The sequence below is a fragment of the Chelonoidis abingdonii genome, chromosome 3 (assembly GCF_003597395.2).
Source record: "Chelonoidis abingdonii isolate Lonesome George chromosome 3, CheloAbing_2.0, whole genome shotgun sequence".
Classification (NCBI taxonomy): Eukaryota; Metazoa; Chordata; order Testudines; family Testudinidae; genus Chelonoidis; species Chelonoidis abingdonii.
In genome coordinates, this window is record NC_133771.1 from 179,821,384 (window position 1) to 179,834,661 (window position 13,278).

Genomic DNA, 13,278 nt, shown 5'->3' on the forward strand with positions numbered 1-13,278 from the left:
TGAGCTATTGGCTCATGTACAGTCACAAAGGAGGCGTTTCAAAAAAAACCATTCTGAAATATTTTTAAGGTGCTGTTCTGCTGCTATAATACCGTATGAAACATTGTACGGAACCTCTCCTGCGATCTTCACTCAAATGAATCTCCCATTGATTTCAATGGAAATTTTACCTGAGCAAGGATTGCAAGATCTGGCCATATAGATGATAATAGATTAAAGTGTGTGCAGTAAAATGTCCATGAAACTAGTCAACTGTAGTCAAAAGTTTAGTTGCACTATCTCTTTCATGTATTATTCACCAAACACATTATTTATAGCCACCCATCTTCTTCCCCTCAAATGTCTATATTTCTGACATGTAAACATGCTATCCTCCCTTCATACTTATTCTGCATTTATTTTTAAATGCAATATACACTCATTTTAAACAGGAGAGGTTTCACCCCATGTGTGAACTGCATTCTTAAAATGAAGGCAAGCATATTTATGATCAGAGCCAACAAGTCTGCAAACATATCATTTGGAAATCTAATATCAGGTCAATTTTGGTAATGTTCATCTGCCTGAGTGCTGTATAATCTACAGTTATTGAACCAGAAAAAATCTATTGGAAAGTGTGCTGCAAAACACTATCATTTCAAGGCCACCAAATTATAACATTCTACATGTTAACAGTATGAAAATATATGGAAACTGAAGTCAGCTTGCAAATCAAATACAAAGTCAGTACAATGTGTAGGTTCTTCTGATTTTTTTTAAATATAAATTTAAATTTAACAAATTTCCTTACAATGCTGAAATAAAGAGCTTGACCCCAGTATCACCCCCATTAATTTTACTTGTGTAAAACTCCATTGACTTCAACGGAGCTTTTCTTGATTTACAGCTGTGTAAGTGACATTAAAACCAGGCCCAAAGAATTCCATAATTTTACAACATTCACTGTGATTCAAAGACTAGAACAATGTTTAAAATTTAAGCCATAAGAAAATGTTCCTTCACATAAGCAAATGTTTCAGAGAACATTACCTGAGGTTGAGATTTATAATGAATCTGCAAATCAAGTGAGCCATATTTCATAACAGTTTTGCATGGTTTTACTCATCTTATCTAGTAAGGGTTTTATAGTGCCACCAATCACCATAGTGTCTGAACGCCTTCCAAATAAAATCAATAGCAATAATGAAGTCCCTGCTGAATTTTATGGAGTCTCTGGTACTTCTCCCTTTGTAGGGTAAAATTTCTGCATGCAATAGGTTTTGTGGTTTTGGTTTTAAAATTTTATTAATGTTTTTGTATGGTGGTTTTAGCTGGACTGACTTCATTTTTTTTTTAAGAATCCGTTTGCTTTTTTTGGGGTGTGAGTGATGTGTGATTCTTATGATGTAAAGGTCTTTTCAAAGAGGAAGGTTTTGCAATGTTTCCTAACAGTCATACTGTGGATCTACCTACTCTCCTCTAGAAGTTTGTGTCATAGCAGGATCCCTTAATTGAGAATGCTGTGTCCCTACCTCTTATGCACTCTGTCCTAGGCTTTGTGAACTGCATTAAACCAGAAGAGCACAGCTGTCACAGCCATTCATAGATTAAAATTTGGTCTTTGATGCAGCTGGGGCTTGATCCATTAATTGCCTTGAAAATAAGGACCAAGACCTTGACCTAGCACTAGAAGCTGAGTGAGAACTAATGGGCCAGATATTCTCACAACAGCCTGAGCCATGTAGAAGGGGGGCAGCTGCATTCTTTACCAGCTGGAGCCTGAGAGTCATCTTCACATTTAGCTTCAGATACAGTGAATTGCAATCTGTCCTGGAGGTTACAAATACATGGATCATTGTAGCCAGGTTTTATTCTGGGAGGAAGGGACAAACTTCCCTAGTAAGCTAGGTGTCAAAGGCAGCAGTTTTAGCTACTGATTCTACCTGGTCATCCAAGCTCAATAAAAAGTCAAACAGGACTACAATGCTTTGATGAATGGGGCCTGTGAGCCTTCAAGGAAGGTGGAGACAACGTCTCCACTAGCTGTTGCCTTTTACACATTCTGATATTCTAGTTGCATCAGGGTACATCACTCTCTACCCTAGGCTGGTGTTACATAAAGAATGCTGCGTGCTAGGGCTAGACAGCTTCGGCCAATAAGACTCTTCACAGGCACAGATGTCTTGCTAGGGAATCCTGATGCAGCACTGAGGCTTTATAGGGGGCCTTCCTAATGTTCCTTTGTAATGTATGGTTTGTGCACATTAGGATTCAGTTCTTGTTGTGCTGTCCTAATAAAAAATAATGGAGCATGATGTTCATACAGATAAGGATGCTTTGCCATTTTTTCTATATTCTCTGGTAATGTTTGTGAATTATTTTCATTTCTCCTTTCTCCTTCACCTATTACAGCTCTCAGAAGTGAAAGAACTTGATTCAGCATGTGAGGAATGTCACACGGAAGAGGCACAAATCATGAAGAGGGGGGCAAAGCATGGGCACCTTTGAACTAGAGCTTGCCATGAGCTGCATAATGTAGATCCTGATGTAGAATCTCACAAAAGTTCAGAGGTATTTTGATCTATTATACATGAGTCAGCTGTGACACTGGGACCCAGATTACAAAGCTCTCCTGCCCCTAATTCTGGTGTATTCAGATCTGAGGGCACTAAGTTGGGCTCATTTCCACTCTGAACAGAGCTGTTTTAAGGTCTGCTGATAATGGAAGCTGGGAATTTGGTCTACCACCAAAACTGTGTCTGCAATACCATCATATACTTTTCATCATCTCTTTTCACATCACTGCTGGTTATCATTGATGTTGGCTTGAAAGCCATTCTCCCTTGTAGTCATCCCAACATCACTGCTTACAGACCTCCCCACCTTTCCCCCTCCATATTGTGCTGTGCACATGTTTGCAACTGCTACTCAGTAATGCAGGCAAGTTTTATGGCTAATGGGTTGGTGCCTAGAGCCCAAACCATTGGCAGGAATTGGGAAGTTAATTATTTTCTATTAAGTTGAAATTGTGCCTCAGTGGGAGTTTTGCCATTGACTTCAATGGGGTTAGGATTTCACCATTAGACTGTCAGAGATTGTGTCTAACAAAAGAAAATGTCGCAACTTGATGTACTGCCAATTTGTGAAACTTTGATTTAAAGTTGCTGCAGCACTATTTTAGCACCCTTATGTTAGCACATTCTGACCCCATCTGCCACTTGGGCTTGCTATCACTCTGCTTTTACTTAATGAGCAATAAATTATTATTTTTCTTGACTGACTTATACTCTAGATATTCCACAGAATGTTACTGGACACTTTCCTGTGTTGTGGGAACTTCATATTTTATTTTGGAAACTTGGCTAGTGGCAACTTAACCACAGAGGCTAGGAACAGAAATAGCAACGTATGTGCACTTTAGAGAATGGTTTGACAAAATTACAATAAATTACAGGAATTCTACATTTCTCACATGAGCAAGCAGGGGCTTGTTTTGTTTGTTTGTTTTTTGAACAGCCAGGAACAAAGATGTCATGGAAACTTTTTGTAATAGTAAAATAGTTGTTTGTTAATTAAACTACTTGTCATTTTTCTTTTAGCATTAAAAGACTGTAAAAGATCATTGTACATTTTCTTCTTTGATGGTGAACTAACAAAGGGCCAAATCCTGAACTTTGGATGTAGTCTTGTTGGCATTAATGGGACTACTGCTGTGAGTAAAGTTGTGCAGGATTTGAGGGACTGGGTTTTCTGTTTAAATTCATTCTTTATTCTAGAAAAATATCCACTGAAGTCATTGGAAAAGTTTCCCTGAGCATGGACTGAATGCAAACTGAATAAAGACTTGAAGATCTGGTCCATGCTAAATAGCTTTACTCCCTGAACACACATAGCTGAAGGTTCTGGACTAGCCAAGACCAATGTGTTTCTCATTGGAATATTTTCTTCTTTGTTGGCAAAATATGCCTTCTAATAATTCATATGATAAAGACCACTAGGGTGGTACTGGAAAGAAATATGTCTCCAACTGATGATAGGCAGCTTCAAACTATAGTTGATATAGTCCAAGTTTTTCTTTGAAATGTGTTTTATTCATATCTAGTCCTGAGTGTTGCTCAGCTTGTCCCAGTTCTTTTCACTTGTGGTATACAGAGACAAGCAAGGCACTATGTTCTTCCCACAAGTTTTTTCCCTTCAAAGGACAGGGCTGAAATGGAAGTAATATCCCAAAGAAATTTTCATTTCAAATACCACTAAAAGAAAAATATAAAATTCACATGAATCCAGGAAAGCAGCTTTCTCTGATTTTAAATATTTTGGCCAAATTCTGTCCTCAGTTTGAAGTCAATTTCTTCCATAAAAAACTCCATCCTATGTCTGTTTGGATGTTTTTCTAATACATCACCCCAATACCCTGCTGTTCTACTGCTGGCTTCTGAGACCTACTGACCACAAATTCTAACCCTAACTTACTGCTTCTGGCCCTCATACTCGTCTACAGTATAGCTGGATTCTAGCATCTTATGATTCTCATTCATATATATTAAGCACATACTGTACAGTGCACTAGTGCTGTACAAGGCACAAATAAATATAGTCCCTCCCTACCCTGAGCTATTTCACTAAAGGATACAATTCACTCCTGTGCAAAAAGCCAGCACAAGACCTATGTACCATATAAACTCTATTTGCAGGATTTATGTGATGCTGGTGGCTTTCTCTATACACACAAGTTTCACCAGTTTAAATAAAAACAACTTACTGCCTTAATCTAAATCAATATAAGTTAATGTAAACTGATCGCAGAAGCCAGGGGGTTGTATTCTTTAACTAAATTGATTGGGGGGAAAATTACTTATACCGGTACAATTTTTGTGCATAAATGAGGGTCAAGTGGCACATAGGCCTTCTGGGGTTTCCCTGCACAGAGATGAATTTCACACAGATAAGTGATGGGACTATCTACAAAACAGAAACCTGACAATCAAGAAAGCCACTTTTTAACTGGGGAACTGGATGACTCAGTAGGAAAAGAGCCTTTCTTCTCTTAATCACTTGCTCAAATCCATCATGTTTAATAGGAGAAGTATTTTAGCATTCAAAAGTAACATTTGTATGATAGTATATAAAGAGCATGATCCTGTGCTCACTGAAGTTGATGAGAGCACGATCTGACCCAAATGAAGTAGTTTTTTCCAGTGAAGACAGCACACTGTGTTTATTTCTATTTTCCTGGTCTTGATGACAGCAAATGAGATTGGGATTTTAATTTTTTTTACATCGGAAATACCATGTTATCTTCATAACAACAGATGTCATTTTTTCTGGCAAGAAAGGCGCTCTTTAATTCACTTTGCTAAACACACTTATGGTTTGATTGGCAGTATGTCAGGAAAATAAAGTGAAAATGGTTATGCAATTGCCAAAACTAAAGAAGACTTGGATTTAAAACATCCGCACCAGAAATCCTGTACTTTTCAAACCATTATTTTTGGAGATTTTCTTTTTCTTTGGTTTTGGTTACAAGAAATAGAAGGTCAACAAATGCTTTAACAACGTAGGGCCAGATTTCCGTGGGAGCTCAGCATATTATGTGCTGAATGTCTTGGAAAACCTGGCCATAAGTTCTGCCATGGGAGTGCTGGGTGCTTAGTCCGCTTCAACTTCTGATCCTTATATAAGCACTTAAAGGGAGCTGGTTTCTATTGAAAATCTAGCCCCAACTGGCACATATCTTCATGTTTCAATGTCTGAGGGTCCTCTGGGTGCAGGGGAGGAATATGTGAGGCAGGAGCCCATCATTCTGAATCAAACCAAGCTGGAACTGGAGGAGTAAAAGGTTATGTTTGTGTTGGGTCTACAGGAGCAACTAGCAGTCCAGCTCCAAGCAATTTAAAGGACAACAGAGAACATTGATAACTGTCACAGATTACTTCTAGGATGGCTTGAAAACAGGGTTGCTACTTTTTGCAAAGACCCTGTAGCAGTCTCAAGAAGCAACCAGTATGAATCAAAATAAACAAATTCCATCAAGGTTGAGGAGAAGGTTCAGCTAACTCCAAATATGCACCCTAAAGAAACAAGTTAGTAAATGCAAAACAAAATGCATGAGTGGGGGGAATGGAGGGTTGGTAGTAGCTAGAACCAGGTGCTCAAACTATGAAAGAACTGACTGAGTTATATTTCAGAAGGATCATTAACTCTCTGGTTCACTGTGAATCTAGGGAGACTTTAGCTTGAATTACAGTGTTAAAATGTTAAAACAAAGATATTGCTTTGAGAGAGAGGACAAAAGGGGAAGAAAGTTCCTTTTTCATTATCCTTCAAAAGAGGGCTTTCCCCTTCTTTTTTGATACCTTGCTCCCCAAAGGCCCCACATTGTGGCCACCTGCCTTGCAAATAGGGTGACCAGACACAATATTAGGGACTTTGTCTTATATATGCAACTATTACCATCACCCTCCCTGCCCTGATTTTTCACACTTGCTATCTGGTCACCCTACTTGCTGAGAAGGGCTGAATGGAAGTGTGTACCTTAAAAAAGGATTTCTGCAGAGTGTTCCATCCTCACGGGTAAGCTAAAGTCTCCTCCAGGCAACTTCAAACACAGAAGTCATGATTCTCCTCTCACATCAGTTTTAAATCATTGTAACTCAATTGACTTCAACAGTATAACTCCTGAGTGACACTAGTGTGAGTGGGAACAGAATCCAAACCAGATCCTCACAAGTGTCCCAGGCAGTTTCTCTTATTAAGCGTTTGCCACTGGCATCTTAAGCAAATCTCTTGAGACCTTATGACTTTGTCAACCCAGCTGCAGAGCTGGGTAAAACTTGGAAGTGCTTGGGGCCTGATCTTTCAAGCCTTCAGTGGGCAAAATGTCCATTGACCTCCTTGGAAGTTTGCATGTGCAAAGACTGCAGGATATGGGCCTAAAAGTAAAGAACATTTGAGCCAATCTGTCCCAAGTGAGTAAATTCCAATGAACAAGTACAATGAAATTAAATCATGTGTATTTTCCTGTCTGTCTGTATCTCTGTGACTACAGCCTCATGATTTGACGTATTCTTGAGAAAGCTGTCTCCCTTCGGAAGAAATGATGAATGCTTATGGGCAGGCTCTTTTAATTTAAATCTAGCTTTGGCTAAAAGAACTACGGCAGTTAAAAGTGTGGTCAGTATTTCAAAGTGCTGTAGTTTAACCCACAGATAATGCACAAAACAGCCACTTAATTCTTGGCAAAAGCAGAAAGTCCCTGTATATGCAGTAATATATTTTTTATTTTAAACAGTAGTGCCGCTGGTAGTGTTACTTACAGTATCACTATGTTAGCTCTGTTGGAATTTACTTTTGCTACAGTTGTAACTTTTCAGAATTCCTATTATTTTTACTAGAATGTCTATCTCAGAACTGATATGAGCAAAGGAAAATGTAAGGAAGTTAATTTTGTGTGTGTTTATTTTAGAGCCAATAGCTCTGAATCTGAAGGCAGGAGCCAAGACATTGAACAATGAATGCATTGTAGTGATAACTAGCAAGTTTGTTGTTAGTACAAAATCAAAAAAGACTTTGGTGCTACCTTTTTATCTTTTGCCATTGAGTGCTTTTGCCAAAATGCTGGAGGTGTAATATAATCCCCTGTAATTACATGTTTTTGTAATAGAGCATTCCTTGACTGTTTATACAGATTAAAAATTGACTTAGAATGCTGGAAGGCATTTCAGCCAAAACAGTAAACAAATTAGCAATCAATATTGTGCTACAGTTTAGCAGTCATTGTTCCGTTCAACTTTGCTATTAAAGTACAGCTATTCAAGTAATCTATGAATGGCTTCATAGTGTCTTATCTCGTTGCTATGCTAACTTCTTTGTTCCATGCCGCTTTTTTCTGTTTGCAAAGAAACAACAATCAACAAAATAAAACAGATCTAAGGCCTGATCCTACTCTCACTTACACTGGTGTAAACCAGAAGTAATTCCCCTGTAATCAGTGGACTTCCATATGTGTGAAATCAGAATCAGGCCTCTCATGTTGGCTTTACACTGGCATAACCCTACTACCTTCACTGAAGTCACTTCTTTTAGCAATTCTGTAAGAGCCTGATCCTGCACCATATAAAACAATGGAAGCTTTGTTGTTGAGTTAAATGAGAGAAAGGTCAGACTTTTATAAGTGCCACTATAAATCAATGTATGAATAAATCAATCAGGGTTCTATTTTACAATGCACTCTCTTGCTCTTAGGGTGCTATAGAAAACCATAGAATGGATGGATGGATAGTAAAACAATACCCTTCACAAGATTCATACAGATACAGTGTGGCACATTTTTCTAATAATTTAATCTGTTTGGCTGAAAAAGTATGGAGGCTCATTTGAACTATATCCAAACAGAATATGTGTGAATTAAGAGTTTGACCCAAACCCAATTTTTTCAATTGACTTCAGTGGGCTTCGTTTAAGTCCCTAGCAAGTCTTCATAGTTGGTTTGGAAATCTTGCCTTTCTCTCAAAATTTCTATCACTACCAATTTTTGATCTTGTTTCCAACCCCAGAACCAGGACAGCAGAGACATCTGAACACAAAAAGTAATGGCTGAAAGAAAAGGGCCCTGATTTCTTTGAAATGGTTAACCAATGATAGTTTTTCTGGAAATATTTCAGAAATAATGGAGAATGGAGGCTGATGTTGCTCTTGTGCTGCCTTTACATTGATTGATTTCAGTGGACTTACTGTACTCTGGTTTTGTACTGACGTAAATAAGAGTAGAATTTGGCTCTGGCTCTGTGGAAATAAGACAACTTTGTGATTCTCAGTTCCTGTGGCCATTTCCATCTCCAGTTTCTATTTCCTTGGAAATGGACAGCCACCTGGCAAAAATAAGGCAAGATTTTAACAAAAAATGTTCCCCATACCTGTTTGCAGATCTGACCTCTGTTTACATGAAAATGGACTTGGAAAAGCTGCCAGTCCCAGATGAAAGTGAGAAATAGCACTCTCGGTGCTAGCTGTCAGCTAAAAGTTAAAAGTGTTGGTTTACAAAATATTGTTGGTTAAAGAATTTTATGGTTCAAATAGAAAAGAAAACTCTAATAGGCAGACTCTTTTTATTAAGTGCCTTCATACCTGACAAAAATGATTTTTAATGATTCTACTTTCATGGGCACTGGTTTTACTCCATCAACAAGAGTTTCTCTATTCCAGCTGCCCTTCCTTAAGTCCCCACAGAACTTTCTCACTAGAGAAGTCACTCTCCAATCAGGTCCAAGAAACCCTACTCAAAACATCTTAGGTAAGAATGTGGGGTCTCTAGACTTTTTGGGAGGAGGAAACGAAGAGAAAGGTCTGAGATGGGAGCGTTGACAGGTGTTCCTTGAAGTTTTGCATTTACTGAACTTGACCTTCCAAGAGAAGCAGTTAGAATTGGTTTGTTTCCAACTAATGTCATGCAAAAATATTCCCTGTGAAAAGTAAAGCTGCTTACAACATAAGACCTATTTGTCATTCTCGAGTCTTTCTCACTTTCTTCTGAGCTGCAGAGGACCTGAATGAAATGGAATCTGTATTTTGTTCTTCAGGATTTGGGGACCTCAGGGTGTCTCCTCAGCCCATGGAAACCACAAAGCTCAGTTCCATGGCACCTCCTGCAGCTCCCAAAGCAGTTGATCCATGCTACATGGATCCACTGACCATTGCACCCTTGTAATCACCATAGGGGCATAGACTGCTGCAGCTTCAGGGCTGCAGTAGCAGTTGAAAACCATCCTTGTTGCCACTCCACAAACTAAAAGGATTCTTCTGTTCCTAAGCCTCCCAGGGAGCCCTCCACATCAAGCCTAACAACTTTGATTTTGGACTAGAATCAGTATGTAGCATAAGGGAAATTAATATATTACTATTAAAGAGGCAGCCTGGTTTAGTGGTTAGGGCACTGGCCTGGAAGTCAAGAAAACTAGATCTATTCCTTACCACTGACCTATTGTGTGATCTTGGACAAGTCTCTGTGTCTTGTACTTTACCAGTCTGATCTATTTAGGCTTTGGGACAGGGACTATCTTTTTTACTATATGTATGTACTATATCTATGTCTTATCCAGTGAGTCCTCATTCTCATCTGAGGCCTCTGGGCACCAGTGTAATACAAACAGTAACAATGTATGTGAGTCCAATATATCACTTAATAACATAAGACACTAAAAAACCTAGTAGGAAACTGTAATACACAATGCCTCATTTATGAGTTTGGAGGGTGACATTCTCCCATCAAGTTCTTACACCTAAGAAGGATTCAAAATTCGATTGAACCAAACTTCTGTTTTCCCTACTTGTTGTCAGTCTGACTCCAATTGCTACTCTGAATTTAAACTTCTGTCCCCAATCGCGCTGTCATCTCATTAACCTCATTTAAGTAGCATGGTGTTACAGGAAAAACAGGTGTTTCCTTTATCAAAAATCTATTGCCATTTTTTCTTTTCTCATTCAGTGTGTTCGAAATGATGTGAATGAATATAAAGCTCTCTAGTGCTGAGAATGTCCCCTTTTGGTTGTGGTACAGCAAGTGTCTGGAGTACATTAGAGGATTGGAACAAAGTAACTTCTGGTATTGATTTTGTCAGTAGTGTTGCTATGTTAGACACAACTTTCCCATGTGTATGGAGAAGAGGGATGGTCAGTTTAAAGGCAGCTCCAAGTTTTTATTTTTAATCCTTAGACCTTAGGTGATACTGGCAATTCCCTGTGGCTTCTGGGGCTAATAGCGATGGGAGCTTGAAGTAGAAATATTTAAAAGTATTCAGACAAGATATTTTCTCTGGTTATTCTAAAATCTTGATCTAGAATGTGGAGGGAATATCCACACGATATGACAGTCTTCTTTTTGACAGATTCATCATCCGATGAGCATTCTCTGATCATTCCTGCTGGCTGAAAAAGTATTAATTGGGCCAAATAATTACACTAACTGTTTTGAGGTTTATCTTCCAGTAGTAATGGACAAATCTAAGAGTTCAATGGTTTCATTCATTTTATCTAAGAATGTTTATTGGAAACTTATCCAAAATTCTGTGGGATAGAAATCTCCTGAGATTAAACATTTGAAACACTGTGTAAGTCTCAGGAAACTGGGTGTGGATCATTCCATTATGCACTGGTTTGAAGACCTTCTAACTCTTCGTTATTCAAGTGAAAAAGCACCAGAAAAATTAACCAATACTGGGCTAGATTTTGATCTCACTTACATGATATAAATCCAGAATCACCCTATTGACTTTAAGGGATGCACTGTGGAACTGAGATCAGAATCTGTCCTGTAGTCCTCAGTCACTCCAGAATGAGGAGACCATATCTATGTTGTACTGCTAGCCATCACCCAGACAGACCTTTGGGGTGGGGAGGGAGAGAGAGAGAAATCGAGTAAAGTTCAACTTATTTTGCAAGAATCACAGATGTGGTGTTAAAATGGTGGCTGTCTCAGCCTGCAATGGTTTGAAACAAGAGCTTACATTTCACAGCAGTTAACCTTGATTGTGCAAAACAATGATCAGTGTACCATGGAGAAGTCCCATAATACACTTCAATTTAAAAGAAGCAAAACAAAATCTGATCCACTGGTAATTTTAGAAGTTATTTGCTCTAGCAGGTCAGACAACTGCTCCAGTTGCTGACTTTAAAGACTTACATTTGCCATTCCAAATGGTTTTAAATATAGATGGTGCATATGTTACAAACTGCAAAACAGCTTTTCAGTTTCAAAAGCTTTACTTTGTACCAAATGAACGTCACTATATATTTAAATAGTGGATGATACTGTTGTTTTTTATAATGTTGCCAATTTTTTGGACTGCATGAATACCTGAAGGGTGAAACACCTATAAGCTCAGTTAAGAGTGTACAAAATGATATATTTGTGTTCACTTTTTCAAGTGCATTTAGTGTTCATGAAAGATATCAGGGTGACAGACTAGGCCAGTGAAAAGTTATTTAATTACATACACAGAACAAATATGACATGGTATCAGAAGTGCACATTTCTCCCAGCCTGTCCTGCTATATCTAAAGGGAATTATTCTATGACTGAGAAAGCAGTTCAGTATCTATGCCCATTCAGTTTTTAGCATCCCTACTGAGAGTCAGCAAGGGTTGGACTTTTTTGTTTCTTGAGTGTGTGATATAGACATTTAGGCCTGATTCAGCAAAGCTCTTAAGATGTGTTTAAGTCCATCCCTGTTCACCAAAGCACTTAAGTACATGGTTAACTGTAAGCAGAGGCTTAAGTCCCATTAAATTCAAAAGGACTTCATCATCTGCTTATTATTAAGCACATGCTTAAGGGTTTTATTGAATCAGGGCCTTAAGCATTAGGAAAGAAACAAAGACCTCTGACTTATTTCACAGGGGCCATTGAACAGTCTTCAGATAGATAGTAATGACTCTCATTCACTTTGGAGCAGGGGTGGCTTTAAACTGGTGACCTAGAGGTGAAAGGCTCTGCAGCCCATTAACAGTCCCCTGAGCAATCCAGCCCTATTTGAGTTCAATAATTAATGAAGTAAAATCAAGCCAAAATGTAGCCCCATTGATTGCCATTTTTTGGTAATATTTCCCAGTTAGTATCAATAATTTTTAAAATGCTACAATAGAAAAGCCGGTTGAATCAGAGCTGCCCACATGTTTTCTGGCAGGTTTAAACAAGGGAAGTCTTGCAAGGGCAATCTTAAGAATTGAACTTGTTGATTAGTCTCTGAAAATGTTTCGAAACTGACCTTTCCACAAATGTTGATAGCAGCTATTCATCAAGGGAAGCTAATTTATGTAGTAGTGAATTATTTAGGGGTCTATTCTCCCTGTGATAGGCAGACATAACTTGCATTGACACTAATGGGAGATTCATATGTGTGTGTTGAGAAGGGGATGAAATCTGTAGAGAGTATTTAGAGTATATTCTTTGGGGGAGGGGAGGAATTATCAAGATAAACATGAATTTGTCATTCTTTCATAGGAAGGGATATGTGTGTGTGTGAAGCCCCTTAACTAAAATATACGCAGTTCTGAAACTACATGTGCAAGAGGCTTACCCTGAAATGTGGGCCATATGGGAACCCCAATTTTAAAATGGGTGGCTGCTAGAACTAGGAAATGAAAATACTGTATTGTGGCTTTCTGTGTTAGAGCGTAAAACCGTTAATGTTATGTGTCCCTTTTGTGGGACTTGGACATCTGGCTATTTGTGTACCCATGTTCAAAACTACAGCAGGCTTATTGTATGTTGGTATCTGTCTGAAATCTATAATTACTGTTTGT